This window comes from Malaclemys terrapin, chromosome 7 (assembly GCF_027887155.1).
Source record: "Malaclemys terrapin pileata isolate rMalTer1 chromosome 7, rMalTer1.hap1, whole genome shotgun sequence".
Classification (NCBI taxonomy): Eukaryota; Metazoa; Chordata; order Testudines; family Emydidae; genus Malaclemys; species Malaclemys terrapin.
This window is the reverse complement of record NC_071511.1, coordinates 55,760,382-55,778,004: the sequence shown is the minus strand read 5'-3', so window position 1 is coordinate 55,778,004 and position 17,623 is coordinate 55,760,382. Positions and strand designations below refer to the sequence as shown.

General features: G+C 48.0%; 1 protein-coding gene across 3 annotated transcripts in view; it reads left to right on the top strand.

The window, feature by feature from the left end:
• Positions 1 to 5,563: 5,563 nt before the first annotated feature.
• NDST2 (N-deacetylase and N-sulfotransferase 2) overlaps positions 5,564 to 17,623 on the top strand; it is a 245,676-nt gene continuing 233,616 nt past the window's right edge. For all 3 annotated transcript variants that reach the window (XM_054034852.1, XM_054034850.1, XM_054034851.1), the window contains exon 1: positions 5,564 to 5,709. The gene's annotated coding sequence lies outside the window, so the exon portion shown is untranslated. The remainder of the gene's footprint in view (positions 5,710 to 17,623) is intronic.

The window sequence follows — 17,623 nt, the reverse complement described above, 5'->3', positions numbered from 1 at the left end:
GGTAAGGGGCGGCCAATCTTGGGGTGGCGGGGGGGCAGCGCGGCGTGGCATTCTGCAGGGGGGGGGGGCGCTCCGGCGGCGTGGCGCTCGGCACGGCGCCGGGGGGGGGAGGGGGTTCCGGCGGCTCGGTGGGGGGGTGGGCTCCGGCGGTGCGGCGCTTGGCGGGCGTGCGGGCTCCAGCAGCGCGGGGCGCGGCGCTCGGGGGGGGGGGGGTTCCGGCAGGGCGGCGCTCGGTGGGGAGGGGGGGCTCGGCGGGGCGGCACTTTTTTTTGCTGCTTGGGGCACCAAAAGAGTTAGAGCCGGCCCTGCCCTCTTGTGGGCTGCTTTTTGTCTGGCTTCTTCTGCTTCCTATTCTTTTATCTGCAATTGTCTTAATTCCACCTGTCTCTTGTACATCTTTTTGGTTTCTTCTACTTGCAATCTGTGACGATCCAATTTTTTGGTAGCTTCACTTTCACTCATTTTCCTTCTTTTCCTGTCCCTACTTCCCTTGCCCACAATAAGCAAACAGACAACAACAAACCAGTAACCACTTTGTCTGTTCTCTAGCTGACACACTTTAAACTCACTTAAAATCACCACCAGTGTCTCAATAAGTTGTGCACATTACCCTGCTTGCTGTGCCACTGTGATGGGTTACCCCTACTCTTCAGGGTGCCACCTGATGTACTGAGGTTCCACTGAGCCCGCCCATTCCAACAGCCTGGGCTCCCTCACCCTGTCCTGCTGTACACAGGTAGGGACACACCCAGCTGCCGAATGACGCCGATACTGAAATCAGTGCTGCATGGGAAGGCTTTCAGCTAGGGAATTATCCAGCACTCAGGTGCACATACCCTCTGGAGTGTAAACCTAAAATTATATTGTCTTGCGCAGCACCAAAATCTATAGAGCGTAAACTCTTGAAATCCGCCCCCTCCCTCAATGTGGAGGAAGATATGCACAGCTTTTTGCCCTCCAGTTATGAATTATAAAAAACTGGCTACAGAATAAACAAAAACAAGTTTATTAACTACAACGGGTAAATTTTAAATGAAGATAAGGGAAAGTAAACAAATCAAAGCAGATTACTGAGTAAATAAAACAAGACATGCAACCTAAGATTAATACACTAAATTCACTGATTAATAGTAGCACATTCTCACCCTAAACGTTGTTTTGTGCAGGTTGCAGAGTTTCTTGAAGTTAAACTTCACTGCTTGCAGCTTAAATCTCCAGGTATTCCTTTCACAGGCTAGACCTTTCTCGTCTGTGCTCAGCCCCTATCCTTTGTTTCTTCAGGAGTTTTCAGCAGTCTTCCTTCTTGGGTGGGGAGGCAATGGAGAAGAACCTAGACTGACTCACTCCCCAGCCTTAAATAGGTTTTGCAAATGGCGGGAATCCTTTGTTTCCCAGTTTGACCTCCTACTCCCTCTTAGTGGAAAAATACCAGCAGTCCAAGATGATATCCAGTACCAGGCGACATGATCACATGACCCGGCAGTGTCAAAGCAGCATCCCAGGAAACTTCTCAGGAAATAGTATCTTCAAAGTCCTATTGTTCTCCCTAATGGGTCATTCCCGGCTGATTGCATACTGTCTGGTGAGCATTCCCCAGGTGAAAACACAGTTGTAATTGTTACATAGTAAATTTTCCTAACTTCAGATACAGAAATGATACATGCATACAAATCAGATAATCACATTCAATAAAACATAACCTTTCCAATGATACCTCACCTGTGTTACCTAGCAGTTCTGTGTTCTTGGGGAACCAGGGCACGGTACCCAGCCTGTCTGACTCATGAAAGGCCCTCCCTGCCCAGCCTCTGCTTGAATCAAATCTACATCAGAAAAAAGACTTACAAAAAGCAATGCAAAGGCAGTGGGAGACACACCTAAACCCCTGGGATAAGGATGACAAGATTAAGGAAACTCCCTGAGCCTCATTTGCATCAAAGATGGGACAAGGAGACATCTCCATTAGCATACAGAACCGAGAACAGAGATTCCAAGGCAAAACCTGCACAGAACTCTGGGACCAGAAAAGCAGGGAAGCACTGCATCATAGGGGATCTCTGCTCCGGATGTTAATGAAACCACACCTGCACACACCCAGCTCAGTAGTTATCAGACCAATTCTAGTAATAAATCCTTTATTGGTATCCAAAATAGTGAAGCGCCCTAATTGCATTGTGAGCTCCCTCCAAGGAACACAACCCAAAGCCAGGAATGATCAGCTCCCATGGTCTAGCCTGAACAAAACAACTTTGGTATACTCCCTTGTTTACACATAAACAAATATATTGTTCTCCCTTGAACCATTGTTGTTTCTCTACAAAAACCCCTATCTATGCTCAAGTAAGTGTTCTGATGCCTGGATCCAAAATCTGCATCAGTTCCATTGGGACTTCGTCTTCTCGTGACTGATCATGCTGGGGGCTCTGTCTGTCTCCAGCACCCTGGACCCTCAGCTACTACTACCACCTGGGACCCCTGATCGATTCAAGCCTCACGGAGTAGTGAGAACCCATCTTCCCTCTTTCGGTATAGCCTTCTGACTTGTGTGATCAGTTATAGTTTTGTAAACCTGACTTTTATAATCAAATTTAAGTTAGATTTAATATTATAACTGCTTTGTTTGTTTGGCTCCCCTATGGTTATTTAGGGTTACCATACGTCCTCTTTTTCCCGGACATGTCCGGCTTTTCGGCAGTCAAACCCCCGTCCGGGGGGAATTGCCAAAAAGCCGAACGTGTCTGGGAAAATGGCGGCTCTGCTCCTCCCCGACTCTTCGGCTCTGTTTAAGAGCCAGGCTGCCCGAGCGCTACCGGCTTCGGGCAGCCCCCGTGCCTCCAGACCCTGCGCCGCTGGAGCCCAGGAGGGGAAGTGCCCGGCTGGGGGCGCAGGGTCTGGAGGCACGGGGGCTGCCCGAAGCCGGTAGCGCTCGGGCAGCCCGGCTCTTAAACAGAGCCGAAGAGTCGGGGAGGAGCAGAGCCGCCGCGGCTGGAGGCTCTGCTCCTCTTCGGCTCTGTTTAAGAGCCGGGCTGCCCGAGCGCTACTGGCTTAACTTAATGGAGATATCCTATCTCCTAGAACTGGAAGGGACCTTGAAAGGTCATCAAGTCCAGCCCCCTGCCTTCACTAGCAGGACCAAGTACTGATTTTGCCCCAGATCCCTAAGTGGCCCCCTCAAGGATTGAATTCACATCTCTAGGTTTAACAGGCCAATGCTCAAACCACTGAGCTATCTCTCCCCACTTCGGGCAGCCCCCGTGCCTCCGGACCCTGCGCTGCCGGAGCCCGGGAGGGGAAGTGCCCGGCTGGGGGCACAGGGTCCGGAGGCACGGGGGCTGCCCGAAGCCGGTAGCGCTCGGGCAGCTCGGCTCTCTTTAAGAGCTGGGCTGCCCGAGCGCTACCGGCTTCGGGCAGCCCCCGTGCCTCCGGACCCTGCGCCACCGGAGCCCGGGAGGGGAAGTGCCCAGCTGGGGGCGCAGGGTCCGGAGGCACAGGGGCTGCCCAAAGCCCGAGCGCTACCAGCTTCACGGTTTGCCGGGCAGCCTCCAGACCCTGTGCCCCCGGCTGGGCACTTCCCCTCCCGGGCTCCAGCTGCGCTGGGGAAGCGCCGGCCGGGGGCGCAGGGTCTGGGGGCTGCCTGGCAAACCGTGAAGCCGGTAGCGCTGGGGCAGCCCTTTCCCTGTGGCTGGGAGTGGGAGGGAGGAGGGGCGGAGTTAGGGCGGGGAAGGGGCGGAGTTGGGGCAGGGCTAGGGGGTGGGGAAATGGGCAGGGCCAGGGCCTGTGGAGGGTCCTCTTTTTTTATTTATTAGATATGGTAACCCTAGGTTATTACCTGGCAATAAATAACTTTCATGATTAAGCTAGTTGCTTCTCTCTCTCTTCCTTTCCCTTGTGGGTTTTTTTTGGTTTCCTCATTTGCCCTGCAGCAACGCTCCTCATACCTAAGCTAAAAGATGTGATGTCAAAAGAAGCTAAAAGAAGCAGAATTCACACCTTACCTTTCAGTGGTATAACTTCCCCTGTAGACAAATCCTCGGTTCCTGTGACTTGAAGCCAGAACTATGTTGATGGGAGAGTGATGATTGTACGGTAAACACTAATTCACAGCTGTGGTGTTGTCACTCTCCCCATGTGTAATCCTGACCTCAGCTGCCATTACATGTGATTTAGAAAACTTACTTTTGTGGTCAGTCTCAGATGCCAAAGGGTAACTTAGAAAACCACAGCAAGCAGTTTCTATTCAGAAACAGGCTGTAACTCCAGTGCACTGTGTCTTCTAGAGGTTTGCAGAAATGTAACTTCATCAATGGTGCCCATTTCCCTAATACAAATGAGTCCTGAGCTGGGGACTTAATGGAGCCATCACAAGCCTCATGTAGCCCCAATAACAGCTTGCCATTTATTTTAAAGGAAAAGTGCTACACCTATTTATCTTTTGCAAAAAAGGGGTGTGTGTGATTAAAATTGATTAACATGACATTTATTTCCATTGGGATTAATGAAAACTAGGAACTGAATGTGTGAAAAGAGGGGAAAAGTTGGAGCAGATAGAAAGGGGGTTAACATCTAGCCAGAGCAAAAATGCAGCAGAATCCAAAATTTAGTGGACATTAAATAGCTATGTTAAGTTAGAAACACCAATGCAAAGCTACTAGGATGAATAAACTACATTACATTTAACTAATCACAGTGTGCCAATTAATCATAATCATGGGCTTGTATGTTATATCCATATCCTCTGTCTAGATTATAAAGCCTTGTTTAATTGCTACCATTGTACTGTTTTAAACATCTGGGTATAGTTCGACAGTCCACACCCACACCCTGCTTGGATGGAATTATACAAAGGGGCTTATATGCTTATTCCTATCTGGGAAAGGGAATAAACTCTGCTCCTATACCCACTTTTATAGTGATATGGCTGTGACCATACAATAAGTTGTACTGGTATAACTGTTTCTTTACAATAAAATCACATCCCCAACAAAAACAAAACCTGTCTGTGACCAGGCCTAAGGGCTTGTCTTCAGTGGGAACTTGACCAGAACAGCTTGCCTGTGGGCACTCTTATTATAGAAAAAGGGGGCCTTTTTCTGATTTAAGGTAAGCCATTTTGGAAGCGAATTAAACTCAGTTGCAAACAGCATCTATTCTGGAATAATTTCAGGGTGGGGAATTATTAAATGACTATAGCTATTTTGGAGTAACTTGTAGGTGGCAGTCGAGCCCTGGGGGGCAGGGCTGGTCTCTTCTGTGTTTGTACAGCGCCCCAGCTCCCCCTGGAGCAGTTACCCTAATGTAACCTGAGACAGCCCCTTGCCTGGAAGGGGGGATGATCCAGCCTGTCCCCCCCTTGCCTGGACATCACTCTGGCCTGGTTCCCCCCTCCCTGGGCATCTCGGGGTGTCGATCCGCCCAGAGGCTGTCGCGATAGGAAGGTACCGGCCTGGCCTAGCCCCCCGCCGCCGCCGCCGCAGGGCCTGGCAGGCTCGGAGGTGGCGGCCCAGCTGGCGGGGGCGGGACCGCGGCGGCCGCCTCCCCTCCGCTCCCTCCCTCCGGCGGAAGATGGCGACGGAGCGGCGCGGTGGCAGCGGCTCCCCCAGCGGCCGGAGCTGGACCCAGCGGCCGGGAGCCCGCGGCCCGGGACCGGCGTGAGGGGGAGGAGGGAGCCAGCGCGGGCACCCGCCGGAGGGGCCCCGGCGCCAGCTGGAGGTGAGGCGGGGCAGGGAGTGAGCAGACCGGGGCTCGCCCACCCGCGCTGGGCTCGGGGTGTCCGGCCGAGCCCGCGGCCAATGGGTTCCCCCGCAGCGGCTCGCGGGGCCGCCCGCGCTTGGCGCCTGGTGTGGCGGCTCGGCCCAGCCGTGCCTTGGATTGCCGCCTGGTGCCCGGGAATCTCGGCATCCCCCGCCCCGGTGGGTGGGACAGAAACCCGGGCCAAGCGCGCCCAGCGTGTCATGGGTGGGCACCTGGGGCTGCCCTTGGGCAATCCCTATTTCACCCCTGCTAGTGCCCTTTTGCCGGCAGACGTCCCCCGGTGCCCGCTGCCCCGAGCCCTGCCTGCAGAGGCATTGCCCAGCTGGGCCCACATCTCAGACGCGCTGGTCTAGCTACCTTGCTCAGGGCTGTGAAAAAATTTGCACCCTGAGCCCCTCCTTGGGTCGACTCAGGCTAGGCTACATTAGAGAGTTTACAGCGGTGCTGCTGCACCTATGCAACTATGCTGCTCTAAGCTGTCTAGTGTAGCCCCTGTAAGCCCACAGGAGAGAGCTCTTCCATTGTCTCAATAAACCCACCCCTGAGCCCTGGCAACTATGTCAGGAGAAGCTCTTCTGCCAACATGGCGCTGTTCACACCAGTGCTTAGGTCAGTGTAACTGACATCACCCAGGGGCATGGCTCATTCACACCCCTGAGTGACACTGGCAGTGTAGACATAGCCCTAGCCTCTGTTGTGGGTAATACAGCTAGGTCTTCCATCAACCTGGACTTTCAGATGGGAGGATCACATATCAACAACAGCCCTTCCATCGACGTAGCCTGCGGCTAAACTATGGCACTATAGCCGCACAGCTGCAGTGACTGTACTATAGACATACCCTAAGATGCCTAGCACTGTATATCTGTGCACTTTGAGCTACCTGTACAGGGTGACAGGATTGTCCAAGTGGCTGATAATGGGGGAAATATAGTGGGGTGCATTCCTGTGTGCCCAAACTCCATCTACCTCTCCAGGTTGGTTATTGAGTTGTGGCTTCCTTCCCCGGTGAAGCTGGGGCAACTTGGAGGTACTGTGCCTCCTTTGGTTCTTATGAAGCAGCAGAAGAGATTAGGATGCACCTGCTTTGGAGAAACAGACCACAGAGAGGAAATCCAGAAGCAAAGAGCATTCTGGAGCCTGAAGTTCCCCTGGACTCCCTTCAGCCACCGAATAGAATAACCCTGTGTACCCTCTAACTAAGGATTTTAAAGCTCTCAATGCCTTCCTTGATTAAAGTTTGTTTTGTTTTCATTCTACTGATGGGAAGATTCAGGCACAGAGGGGTTAAGTGACTTCCCCAAGGACAGGCAGTCTGGAGCAGCAGCACATCTGACTTCCAGTCTAGTGCTTTAAACACAAGAATATCTGTCCTACCCACTTCTTCTGAACTCTTTCTGTCCTATCCCATTCTCCATCAGAGCCCTGTTTTTTACTGGAGTTTCACTTGGAGACCAGATTCTTATTCACTTATTTCTCTAAGCTGTTGAGTGCTGCTTACATCGTGTTCCACCCCAAAAGTGGCTGCATCTCCATGGCCTTATCTACATTACACACTTTTATTGTGTTTGAACGTGATTCTGAATAATTGAGTTAGATGGCATAATGCTGACCATGAGTAGAGTGGTCAGCATAAACTAGGACAAGTCACGTTCAGCATTGTGTCAAACTATGGTGATTAAACCCCATGTTATGGCAACAAACATACTTTGGTCTGGTCTGTGTTGGCCTCAGTCATGTTCAGCACTGTGTAATCTAACTCAGTTGTTTCACGATCATGATGCAACACAAAATGAGGTAGTCAGTGGTGCGAGAAGTCATTCCAATATTTGTACATCTGGTTGAGTTGGTAAAGCTTGGGATCCTTTGTGACTAAAAGTGCTATGTACGTTAAGGATTATCTCTTCATTGATTCTCTTGTACGTTTGCTACCTTCCTTTTTTCACTTTTCAGCCCTTCACAAATTCCCCAATCTTTTTAATCCACTCTTTGGTCTCCCCCTTCACTTTCTTCTTTTCACATAGCCCTTCACATTCACTCCTCTGCTCCTTCCATCCTTGTTTAATTTCCAATCATGGCTGCCCTTCATCTATCAGTCAGTACTGATAAATCTCCATTTCAGTGGTTTGTTTTGTTTTTGCAGGCTGCAAATACGTCTTTTAAAACAGCTTTGTTTCTGTGTGTGGGATTTCAAAATAGCAGTATTAGAAATTTGAAAGAGAAGTGAATATAAACTTCAGTGTAAGTGCCGAAAAGTAGAGAAAAGCAAATCTCTGCAGGTTGTGTTAAATTTTCTTTTCCTGTCATGTAAGTGAAAAGCTAATGTGCTTCAAGGCAGGTGTTAGGGGGTCATGTCTACCTGGCACTTCCCATATTGCTAAGGGAACTATTCCGGAATAACTAGTTCTGATTAACTCCGTTATGGATGCTTTTATTCTGGAATAAGGCACTGGTAATCCATTTGGTTTAAACTAATTCAGATAAGGTACTCTTTTTCTGGAACAAGAGTGTCCACACAAGGAGTTAATCATGAATAACTAATCTGCTTTAAATTCATGGCCTACCTTATTCTGGATTAATTTTCATGTGTAGACAAGCCCTAAAACTGCTGTTGGGGGGGGGGGGGGGAGGGGAAGAGTCCTGAGGCATTTCTGGCTGCAAAAAGGGGTTCCCAGTATAGAAAAGATTGAGAGTCACTGCTTTAATGTATTGATAGTATTTAGAAGCCTATAGAACAGAAGACTGGGGAGATATGTTCACACCTGCACTATGTGCTAGAATACTTGCATGTTTTTCAGTAATATCTAGCAGGTGCATTGATGCTATCAACAGTATAAACTCTCCTGAAGGCATATTTTACCAATGTCATCTAACCTTCAGACCCTGTGTCTTATCTACATTAGTGTTTACACCTCTGGGTTAGGTGACACAGTGGTAAAGATGCCTGGGCCTACTCTGCACTAGCTGAAAATGGCAAAGAACTATCGAAGTGTCAACAAGGCATGTGTGCATCCTGAACCCGTGCACATCTCCAGAGCCGTGTTTGACAGGTTTTGATGCCTGTCTCCATCTCTCTATGGTATAGCTGGAAGGGTGCAGAAGAGCTGCACAGATAAGATAATCTATTTCATTGTAATTGGCAGAGTTGTTTACACATGATCTCTCACACATTTTCCTTTTTTTAAAGAATGTATCTCCATCCATGATAATAGCACAGGTCATAATCACTCAGCACTTGTAGCAAATCTCTCTTAATTGGCCTCATTTAACACCCATAAGGGTGTACTTTATTTTGCTCTCCTCCGAATCCCCCTCCCCAAGTTGTAAGTAATTTATTGCAGGGTATGTTACAGATAGAAGAACAGCCTCTGGCTGTCAGCAACCTTTCTGGTATGTCAGATTTCCAGCATGACAGGCGGCTGCAGTAGAGTTTGTGCGTGCGTGAGGCAATGACTCTGCAGCAGCACAAGCAATTTGTGGTGCTGCTCAGGCTTGACGCATCTATTCTCACCAGGATTCTTGTGCATCTGGAGACGATTGGGTTAATGGTCCTGTTGTTGATTATCTTTTCCTCCTAGCTTGCCTGTTGGCTTTGTTGAAGTCCAGGGTATTTGAGTTCCATTTCCCCCTTTTTAGCTGTTTTCTAAGCTCTATGCTTGAATGTAAATATCTCTAGGTTACTCTTTTGTGTGAAGTTAGACTCTGAACAGAGCATAGAGCGTAATGTTAGTGCATATTTTTTAAAAGGCCATCTAACCCAGAAGTCTTTTTAAAACTTAAGGTTAATTTATTGTTTCTGAAAATAGGGGAAGCAGTTGCTTTGGTTAGAGTCAGACATAATAATGCAGGCGGGTGCAGTTGCAGGCTTTGCCAAATTTGTACCACTCCACTTCAGCCTTGACCTGTAAGAACATCTCCCACAGGTCTGCCAGTGCACCTCATTCCTGACCCCTAGCTATCCTGTCTTCACAGCAGTATTTTCAGAGCTTGGCTTCTGGGCAGTTTCTGCCTGGGAACTGTGCCATAGTTTCAGTATGGACCAATATCCAGAAAGGAAATGGTGGTGACCAAGCTCATTCCATATGTGAGCTATTGAGGAATGCAACTGACATCTGAAGAGGTGAAAGGTGTATGGATCCCTTACATCTGGAAGCTCCTCCCACACCACTCAGGGTTTGTCTTCACTAAAGTTTTGACCTTGAGTTAATTGATTGCCAGTTAACTTGAGGTAATCCACATGTTTGTAAAGGCTAGTCTGGACCTTTCCGGAAAATTTGTTCCTGGCTGTAAATATTTGTGGTTTACCTGGGGTAAACACCATAAGATCTGTATTTTATTTATTTATTTTCAGTGAAATAGGGCTTGTTTTCTTATTTGTTTTTAAAGCCGTCACAAAAGCTCCCCAAACAAGAAGAGATGCGGTTGCAGTCTATTTCTGTATGGACTCAACCTGCTTTTGTGTAGGCTGAATGGAATGAATAGCCCAAAATAAACAAGACAGAGCAGCTTCACGGAGAACCTGCAACCATACTAATGACCCAGGGAAGATCCTTAGGAATATCTGTCTCTGCAGAGTGTGTAGCTGTATATAACTAAATATGTTGCTCCTGCTGGGATTGTAGCACATTTAGTATTGACAGTGTTTCTAACTGCTCTCAGGGTGAAATGTTAATTGTCTTAACTTAGCCTAAATGCTTGCAAACTGCTTCCCCATGGGGTGAATTTAATTCTCATTAAATATAAATGCTGGAGTTAAACATTAAAACTAACCTTAATTAGATGCAAACTTTCATATTCCCCTGGAAAATCATAGAAGATAGTGATGACTATCACTTGTTCATCCGGTGGTGCCCAGTGCAGGATTATTTCCTACAGTACATTATTAAATGCTCTAACTCTCATTAATACAGAGTTGCTGGATGGTGCCTCATGCACTTCTAGAAGTTGAGTTCATCAACACTCAAACCTCTGAAAACCAGGAAGTGTAGAGTAAGGTACAAGTCACCTGTAACAAAGTTTTTGGGCATTTAATTTCTTTGTTTCTTAAAAATAATTTCTCAGCATCCCCATGTACCACAGTCCAGCTGTCCACCTCCACTGCCTCTGGCTCCTTGACAGCAGTCATCTTAGCCACAGAATACACTGGCTGCCCTTCCATAAAGTCACATCCTCTCTTTCTGCCTATCCAGCATAGCCCAGTTCTCCACAGAGGGATGGGTGTCAGAATGGGGCCTGCAGGTTGAGGGAGTTGGGGAAAGGATGCAGGAATAGCATAGCAACTAGCAAGGAGTCAGTGGGGATGAATTTTGAAGGGGGAGACAGACATGGAGGGACATGGATATGGGGGGGATGAGGACAAAGCTAAAGCCCCCCGCACCCTGCTCCTTTTCAACTCCACTCTTCCCTGCCTTTCCCCCCACATTCCACCTCATTGCTCCAACCCTCCCTCCCCCATTCTACCCTTCTGCTCAGACTCCCCTCTCACTGCTCTGACATTGTCCCAGAGGAAAGCAGCTGTCAGGGTATGTCATGACATACCCTGTCTGTGAATTATCTGGACTCTGATTTAGGGCCTTAAAGTTTAAGATAAGGGCTTTCAGTTGGCACTGGAAGCAAACAGATGGCCTGTGTGATGTGTCCTTGGCAATTTTTCCTGCCAAGGGGGCAGACTGTTCCGTTCTACACAAGCTGGAGTTCGTATTACCCCCAGCGAGTTACAATAGTCCAAGCTTGGAGGTGATGAATATGACGACTCATTGTGTATAGATCATCACTTGAGAGGGATGAGCAGAGTTTTCTGGTGAATTGGAGATGCAAGAAGGTCTTTTTCACTGCTCTTGATACCTGATTCTCCAGGATTAGTGCTGAATCCAATAAAACTTGAGACTCCTTACTTACTATCTTAATGGAGGGTGGATGCCTTCGGTGGAGGAGAGCTCATTGTCTTGGCTAGCTCCTCAAAGTTTTGCCCCCTTCCCACTATCATTGCCCCAGTCAAGGTAACATTAGTTTTCTATTTACCGAGTATTCATCTAGGTGCTAATGCCTTTCAAGTATTGTGCCATATTTCTTGTAGCATTGTCTGAGTCTACGGCAGATATTCAGAGCTAAGTTTCATCAATGTGTTGTTGGCAATGGAACCTATAGTGTCCTGTAATTTCTTCAAAAAGTAGGACAGGGGGGTCTAGGGGAAGAGATAGTGTTTCTCCTTGCAGAGAGACCTCTTATATGAAGGTCCTTGGAAGATGAGAAATTAACTGCCATCACAGTTCTTTGAGTCCGTCTCATCTTATTTTTCTTAGTTTTGAACTGGATCTCTTGGATTCAGTGAGTGGTACTTTTAACTCAAGCTGTGTGCCCTTTTCTTTAGGCTGAGCCATACTTGCCTTCTTCGGAAACAGGTCCTTCTGCTGTCTTCTGACTCCTATCATCGTACTCCTGGAGGAATTCTGCACCAAAAAATTAAAAATTCTACGCACAATATTTTAAAATTCTGAATATTTTGTCAAAGTAACACAATGTATTCACACCAGTTTCAATTATTTTGGTAATTTATTTCAAAATACCTCTCAGCAAGTATGTCTGTAACAATACTAAAACAAAAAATGATTCAGGAAATGATTTTTGACAAATAGTCTCCTTATTAATACAGAACTTTCAGTACTAATTCATTTAAACTACAATACAGAACTGTATTTCCCACACCCCTCAGAAGTAGTGGAGAGGCTTGGGAGAGTCAGGGGTAATGGAGGAGCTGAGGGAGAGGGAAGTAGGTTGGTAGTGAACCTGGAGGTTTGTTTGGTGTGAATGGGAGAAGTATAGAACAGTTTGTTTTGGAGGGGAGCAGGGTGCATAAAAATCAATCATTTTTCAAAAAAAAAAAAATCAGACTTTTTTGTTTAAATTGGATTTTTTTTGATAAAATGCTTTTTGAGGAATAAAACCTATCTAAAGATAGATACATTATAGCTCAAAAATATTTCATCATGGAATAGGGATTATAAATTCTGATTCTATAGTATAAAACAATATATTCATGTAATGTTTAAAAAAAGTTTTGTAAATGAGTTCCAATAGTTCATGGATTAGGGACCCAATCTTATGGGGTTCCAGGGGCTTCTGTATAGATTATTTAGGTTAATCTTTCTATCTACCCAATGGGACTCAGTGCTCAATCTAGAAGATTCATAGATTCTAGGACTGGAAGGGACCTCGAGAGGTCATCGAGTCCAGTCCCCTGCCCGCATGGCAGGACCAAATACTGTCTAGACCATCCCTGATAGACATTTATCTAACCTACTCTTAAATATTTCCAGAGATGGAGATTCCACAACCTCCCTAGGCGATTTATTCCAGTGTTTAACCACCCTGACAGTTAGGAACTTTTTCCTAATGTCCAACCTAGACCTCCCTTGCTGCAGTTTAAACCCATTGCTTCTTGTTCTATCCTTAGAGGCTAAGGTGAACAAGTTTTCTCCCTCCTTATGACACCCTTTTAAATACCTGAAAACTGCTATCATGTCCCCTCTCAGTCTTCTCTTTTCCAAACTAAACAAACCCATCAGAGATGCTTAGTTTTGCAGTTCTTCAGAGATAACATGCTTGTTAATAGCAAAAATGTTTTTAAATAAATAAATAATAGAGGTGAGAAATAACAGACCTCAACCCTATTGTCCCTTTGCAAATTTGTGTACACCAAGTCAATCCCTTATCTCTCTCTAAAAGTGCAAAGTTTCAAAAAGTTCAATGAATTGGTGGGGGCGGAATAGATCTGGACAAGGAGAAGAAGTCTGGAGCTAAATGTGAGATGGGAGGGAGAGGCAGTAGAAACAAAAGTGAAACTGTTTGAGCAGCATATTCCAGAATGCACTTTTATATAGAAATCCATGATTAGATCGAATCTTCCTGACTAGTGAATCAAATCCACCTTGGAGGTGAGGGATCGTCAGGGAGTTGGGGAGCCTCCCCCATGCAGATGCTGGCTGACTCCTAGCCTTTCCCATTCAGTCAGGCACATCTGCCCTGTCCCCGTATGTCCCTGCACCCCCACTCAGCCACCCCCTGCATCTCATCCACACTCAGCTGCCCTCCATCCCCATGTGACCCTGCACCCCCACTCCCATTCAGCCCCAGCTCAGTCTGCCTAGGGTTACCATATTTAAAAAATAAAAAAAGAGGACACTCCACGGGCCCCCGGCCCCGCCCCAACTCCGCCCCTTCACCAAAGTCCCCGCCCTAACTCCCAGCCACACGAAAAGGGCTGCCAGAGCGCTACCAGCTTCATGGTTTGCCAGGCAGTCTCCAGACCCTGCGCCCCCGGCCGGCGCTTCCCCAGTGCAGCTGGAGCCTGGGAGGGGAAGTGCCCAGCCGGGGGTGCTGGGTCTGGAGGCTGCCCGGCAAATCATGAAGCGGTAGCGCTCGGGCTTCGGGCAGCCCCTATGCCTCCGGACCCGGCTCCAGCTGCTCTGCTCCTCCCCTGACTCAGACTTCGGCTCTGTTTAAGAGCCAAGCTGCCTGAGCCAGCGCTACCGGCTTCAGGAACCCCCCGTGCCTCCGGATCCTGCGCCGCCGGAGCAGAGCAGCTGGAGCCCGGGAAGGGAAGTGCCTGGCCGGCGGCTCAGGGTCCAGAAGCACGGGGGCTGCCCAAAGCCGGTAGCGCTGGCTCGGGCAGCTTGGCTCTTAAACAGAGCCGAAGTCTGAGTCAGGGGAGGAGCAGAGCAGCCGCGGGAGAGGAAGTGCCCGGCCGGTATTTTTCCGGACATGTTTGGCTTTTTGGCAATTCCCCTCGGACGGGGGTTTGATTGCCGAAAAGCCGGACATGTCTGGGAAAAACCGGACGTATGGTAACCCTAAGTCTGCCCCCCTCCCCACACTAGTCCTTCTGAACCCCAGTCTATGTGACCCTCCCAGCAGCCCCATGTGCCCTGCTCTGTCTGCCTGCCCATATCCTGTGCCTCCTTACCTGGCCCTGCGGGCAGAGTGCTGTGAGGAATGCAGCCTCTCCTCCTCCCTATTGGCTGCTGGCTGCTATGGCTGGTTAGCCTTCTGTTTTGGTGCCACAGCAGTCCATGGTGGGCAAAATGTGTAACTGCAGTGCCTCTCTGACAGAATTTTCTGCGGAGAAAAAAAATCGGGGGGGACGGGACATGAATTCTGCATCTGCGCAGTGGTCCAGAATTCCCCCCAGGAGAACTGTCTGCAGTCTCTCTCAGCCTGTGCTCTTCCCCTCTTCTTCCTGTGTAATTTCCCCCCCGCCTTCATGAGAGATCCGATCTTAAACCAATATTTCCAGAATAAATACCACCCTGACTCCAGGAGATGATGAAAGCATGTGCCATTAGGATGCGTTAGTATAAGTAGTTTGTTCTTAGTATCATCCCACAGTACTTGGAATGATGAAGCCTTGGCCTCATGCCATATAAGCACAGAGCTTCCCACAGTAAAACTTGTCATGGTTCATGCAAAATATTGATTTTGCCTCCCCCTCTCTCACCCCCAACCATTACTTTTAAAAGCAAATTCCCTCCTCCCACAATCATATTTGATTTCTTGAAGCAGTTTTATTGGTTTCTGTATGCTGGGTTTAAGATTTTAAATCAAGCTTGTGTTTAATTATTGTTCTAATTACAGTTACTATTAAGTGTGACCTTTCTTGGACTCGTTACTTTAATTCTCTTGCATCTATTACAGCTGTTGTATAATTACCCTGTTCTTCTGTCAAGATGTCTTTATCACATCTCTGTATTGCTGAATGGAGATGGAGTGAATGGCCCCTTTGGCTGATGGGTAACATACTGCTTCTATTACAAAGGGCATGTCTACACTGCCCTGCAGTTTGACCTTTGGGGGCATGAATAGTAGTGTGTGCCAAAGTGTTGTGCTGTAACTGCCCTGTGTGGATGCTGCGGGCATGAACTTGAAGGTCCCTTGTTTGCACTAATGTAGTATGTTGTAGTACATAATATAATCTGTTGAGTTATGTAATGGCATGACATTGTCAATCGTTGTGTTTATACATTCCAACGTTGGTTTGTATGGTGGGTTTTTTTTAACCACTGCTGCACACTGAGCAGAGGTATCTACTGTGCTCTCCACACTAATGCAGGTTTCTTGTGTAGTTGCAGTTAATTTAGAAGCCAGTATTGGTTATGAATATTTCGAATATATCTTTTCAAAGTGCATTACTTTGTGTTTCTCAACTCTGAATTTCATCTGTCATTGTGCTGCCCGTTTCTTATATACCTTTGAAGTTTCTCTCAGACTTTATTAGTCTTGACTCACCTAAATAATTTTATCATCTCAAAATTTTGCTGCTACAGGCTCAACCTGTTTTCCAGATTATCAATTAATAATGGAGAAGCAGCAAACAGTACAGTAAAGTTAAGGCTGGAAACCAGTTCCCATTTTATGGCCTGTTCTTCAGCTCGCTCTTAGAAACCACAAATAAAGGCCTATCAGGCTAAAAATTGGTAAGAGAAACAAGGCTGTGAGCTGTGCTCCTAATAGCTGATATGGTACCACCTCTGCCTCCTCTCTATTCCTCATTCTGTTTAAACTCTCCTCTCCCCCACTACCCCCCCATGAGTGAGGGAGCACTTCACTAGAGACCTTAGTGTGAATGGTCTTGAGTGGAGGAGACACGCTTGATCACAGAAGATCCAGGAAAGGAGAGAGCTTTCCACCTTTGTTGGATTGGTCAAGGTGTCAAGATCTGGGTGCGTCCTATAGTCATGGGCTCCACCATACCTGCCTTGAAGCCTTTCTCCAGTAGCTCTCAGTCAGTCTGATGAGCTGTGCCAAAAGTATTGGTACATCCCTGTTAGGGTGACCAGATGTCCCGATTTTATAGGGACAGTCCCGATTTTTGGGTCTTTTTCTTATATAAGCTCCTATTACCCCTCACCCCCATCCCGATTTTTCACACTTGGTGTCTGGTCACCCTAATCCCTGTGCTCTTCACCCCTCCCTCTCTTCACTCCAGAGTATCAGATCCATGTTTTCAGACAGCTATTTATAAACCTACAGCTTTCTTCAAAAAGCTTCCTGTTTTTGTTTTTCCACTCAAGTATTTGTTCCCCGCCTATCTTGGGAGATTTTTTTTTCTCTTTAACACATCTCCTTTTATCATCATACCATCCCATCGCTGACTTCCTGATCCTCCTTGTTACACTAGATGGATGTTTGGGAGTGGGACTAAGGAGTCTTATATGAAGGAGCTGGAAGGTTGAAGCTTTTAGAGTGCTCAGGCCCCTTTTTGTATACATTTTTATTTTACTGCAGCTCATTTTGTAAGAGGGAGAAGATAGGCAAGAACATATTTATTATTACGACTATTACCATAGAGCACACTCATGGACCAGGACTCAGATGTGCTAGGCAGGGCTGGATTAATATTTTGTGGGCCTGGTGCCAAACATATTTGTGGGCCCCCATAGGGGCAATGGAGCATGGTGCAGGGAGGTCAGTCCCCAGAGCGAGGGGCCAGCCAGGGGCAATGGGGCATGGCAGGGCAGGGCAGGAGTGGCCCTGCTCCACCCAGCTCAGTGCGAGGGCACTATTTACAAACCAGCAGTTGCCAGATGTACAGTGGTCTGCCCAGCCCAGTGCTACCAGCATGCCCCTTCCCCTCGGGGGTGGGCCCATGCGATGCCACACGGCCCCCCCTTGCCCTGCACCCCATAGGTGCCGACTCCATGGGTGCTCTGGGGCTGGAGCACCCACAGGAAAAAAAATAGTGTGTGCTCAGCACCCACCGGCAGCCCTGCCGATCAGATCCTCCCCCTCGTCCCCAGCGCCTCCCTCCCACTGCTGATCAGCTGTTCAGCAGTGGGCAGGAGGTGCTGGGGGGAAGGGGAGGAGCAGGGGCAGGAAG